The 3703-nt window shown below is 40.6% G+C and overlaps 1 long non-coding RNA gene across 1 annotated transcript in view; it reads right to left on the bottom strand.

Annotated features, from left to right (window-relative positions):
- Positions 1 to 2580, bottom strand: part of LOC117960408 — a 17813-nt gene extending 15233 nt beyond the window's left edge. The window contains exon 1 of the long non-coding RNA XR_004660140.1: positions 2570 to 2580. This is a non-coding gene — a long non-coding RNA (uncharacterized LOC117960408). The remainder of the gene's footprint in view (positions 1 to 2569) is intronic.
- Between the last annotated feature and the right edge of the window lie 1123 nt (positions 2581 to 3703).

Here is a 3703-nt window from a genome sequence, read left to right on the forward strand (position 1 = left end):
GGAAAATGGCTGCAATGAAACAAAGAGTGAAAAATTTAAAGGGGTCTGAATACTTTCCGTACCCACTGTATGTACATACCCCGGTACGCACTCACGGCTCCCTTGGTGCTGGTCTCCTGCTCATTCCCCTAGTGAACAAAAAATCAGTCGGTAACAGAGCATTCTCCTAGCGTGCCCCAAACACTTACTATGCAAACCATAGCACGCTGTCCTTTTTTCTCAGAGTACCAGCGTTCTTTACAAACAACCCTATTTCACATCTTCTCTAACATTACTGGTTTTGTATTGTTTATTTGTACTGGTTTAATGCTGTTGTTTTACTGTCTGTTATTTCTGTGTTCCTATATTGTAAAGTGCACTGAGACCATGTCTTTGGTGATTTTACACTTTGAATAAAATTTGATTGATTAATTGTATGAAAATGGTATTGTTTTTATCCTGTCTTCCTGTTTCTCTGAGAAAAATGTTGCAGGATTAAAGCACTTTTTTACCCTATTTGCAAATAATGTGGTTATTACCCTCATAACGTGTAGTATTTCTATTAACATTTCTATTTCTAACATTTTAGTGTTTGAGCGTATTTCGAATCATTGGTGCAACACAAGCATACATAAAGTAAATCTGAACACTTTTTTGCTGCGGAAGTTAGTCCTGTTTGTTTCTTCCTTCAAATTCTATTTAATCCATTTATGGAATGTCCACACATAGTGTAACATTACATCTTTGAAGTTTTTTAGCTTAAGAGAAAGCAGCCTGGCCACGCAGATTTACAGTATCTAACCCCAGGCCAACAGTTGCTGTGTGTCTTATATTTTCCATTCCGATTCCCAGTGGCATTCAAAAAAGGTCATCAACAGTGTTCATTTTAACTTGACGTACAGTAAGTGTCCCGCGGCCTGTGTAAATAGAAAGCTATTAAAGTATCAACTGAAGGATTTGTGCAGTTCCTCTGACATCCCTGGTTGGACTGCGTGGGGGAATGCTTGCCATTCAGGACAGGAAATGGGGAGCGGCACATCTCGGATTGGCCAGTTTCCCTGACCCAGCGACCTCGGTCATGGCTGTCCCACTGGGGCAGAGACACACTCACACACACAAGTACAGTATGTGAGAGAGTCAAGAGAAAGGACAGAATAGAGAAAAGGAGGACTTTTTAATGTTAAATTCTTTTTCTGAGACATTTTAACTATGTGCAAATGTGTGTTCAAACCTGTCCCAAGGCAATCCAAAAAAGAAGTGAAAAGATTATATTGGGGGTCCTAAAAAACAAAAACACCCTGAGCATACTGAAAGATCCATCTCTACCCCAGACACTCTCAGTATGAGTGGACAATAAAAACGGGAACAAACAGACTCAGAAACAGTTTTATCCAAAAGCCAAAAGTGCATTTAAAGGGATATTTCACCTTTGGAAAAATGTATATATGTTTAAATTGGATCACTTATCAATTGGGTCACTTATCAAATTGGGTCACTTACAACATCTTTTGCATTCAACTCAACTCAAGTATGATTTATTGTCATTTCAACCACACACATGAAACAACCTTTCACTGTGGCTCAAGTGGACACACAATGTACACAATTGTTGTCTAATGATTGGACCCTTGCGAGCAGACTGGATCGGACAGGTGGCCGTCTAGCGTAATCTTTCCACCTAGCTGGAACTCCTGCCCTCGTTCGACGCTTCCGCTTCAGCGCACCACTCTCGATTAGGGTTGCCACCTATGTCTGATAAAAAACCTGGACATATTGACCCAACTGACCGTATTGCTCACAAGTGAAAATGTCCATTAGACATTAGACCCACAAGATAAAATTGGCCTTTTCTGCAGTAAGATTGTGCATAGTACTGAATATTTTAATTAGTGTTCCCATAAGAAGAAACTTATTTTACTTAATCTATCTTAGCTTACCTGATTGCTTAGATACTTGTGCTTGCTACGTGACGTCCCCTACAGAGCCAATGGTAGCGCGTTCTACGCACAAGAGACGCTGATCGTTATGTGCACAATGCATAGGCTATTTCAAGTGGAGAGAAAACAGTAAATTGAACATACATATTCACGTAGCCTTGTGAAAACCGGGACAGTGGGTAAATTTCCCAGGCAAGGTTATTAAAAAGAAGGACAATCCTGGTAAAGTGCGACACATAATTTGTTTCTCAAAAGAGAGTGCTGAAGCTCCAAGATGACTGCCACTCGACTCGCTTCGGCGCGCTTTGGGTAAAGAGTCCAACCCTCTATGGGCAGGTTGAAAACATGCAGAACTAGCTGGGTCGTAGTCCACAGCCTCTGGGCATAAATGTTTTTTTTCCAGACCCACAATACAGAGAAATCTAGTCTCAGGGGGTCATGAGGGAGGTCATTCGAAAATACTGCCGGGTTTCTACTGATACAAAGCTTAATGCTAATCTGTGAAGTATCCCTTTAACACTACTTTTAGAGTCTCTTTTGTGTATTTCTTCACCTGTTTTGCCTTTTGCCTGATGTTTTGTACTAGAAGGACTGCATTCAATGTTTTGTTGTACATGTACAATGACTATAAAGAATATTCTATGTGCTGGAACCAGTGTGTGTGTGTTTAGTGTTTTTTGCATTTTCAAGTGGCAATGGGAGGAAAGCTGGAGAGAGGAAGCAGAAACTGCTGTGTGTGTGTGTGTCTGTGTTTGCTTGCTTGCTATTCTAGAACTAAAAATATCCAATCTGTAATGTAGACATAGGAAGGGAGGATGTAGCTGTTTAAAGGGGAATGCTTCTCACGGGTCGTGCTGTGTACTCAGTAGATTTCACTATACTGTAAATTGTTCATGATAGAAACCGTAAGATCAAGAACAAACACGCTTAAAGCTGTTCATTCAGAGCCTGAAATAAACACTTATGAACACTAGAGGTCATGCCAGCTCTGCAATATACCTATCCCTGTTGACTGTTGACAGTCTCATTTACCTATTTCAATCAGGAGAGTCTTCGTTGCAGATATTATTATAATATGAAATGTAGAGAATCTTTGGGGATTAGACTCCATTGTTAAAAATATTTTATTGGAGCCTAGACACTGGTTATGGTGGAGAGGAAGACCAAACCCCAAGAACAAACGTCGGCCCTGACTGCTGGGGTTGCAGTGGTTGACGATGACTGGAGGTGGAAGGGGACGAGGAGGGTTGCACGCTTGCCTGAAAAGACAGCTGAAAGCAAGAAGAGAAGACATTTAAAGGAGGATGTCCTGCTATCATTGGATCATGCATTTCGTGGACAATTCTGGTTGGTTTCCTGAAAAGTGAACGCCTCTTAACAGCTGAATAGTTTTAGGGAGAGATGATGGTGATTGAAGTTATTTAGAAGTCTTCCTGAAGGAATTTGCACTGAGTTTTATTTGTCATACATCAACACCTCAATCTTTTCTATCAGATATAGATATAGCTGTGGCATTCACTAAAAACATTAACACCTTTGCTAGCCTTCATATCCCAGTTAAAGGGTAACTTCCGTTTTTTTTCAACCTGGACCCTATTTTCCTGTGTTTTTGTGTGTAAGTGACTGATGGGAACAACAATCTTTGAAATTGGTCCAGTATTTAGAGTGAACGCTGTAACCGGGCTGCAATGTAACCCTATGGGGCAATTGCGCGTATCTACGTAATCTACGTAATGTGCTTTTTTTCTATGAGGTGTCTGACAACATTATAGAAAGGATCCCTACAG

Source organism: Etheostoma cragini, chromosome 17 (assembly GCF_013103735.1).
Source record: "Etheostoma cragini isolate CJK2018 chromosome 17, CSU_Ecrag_1.0, whole genome shotgun sequence".
Lineage (NCBI taxonomy): Eukaryota > Metazoa > Chordata > Actinopteri > Perciformes > Percidae > Etheostoma > Etheostoma cragini.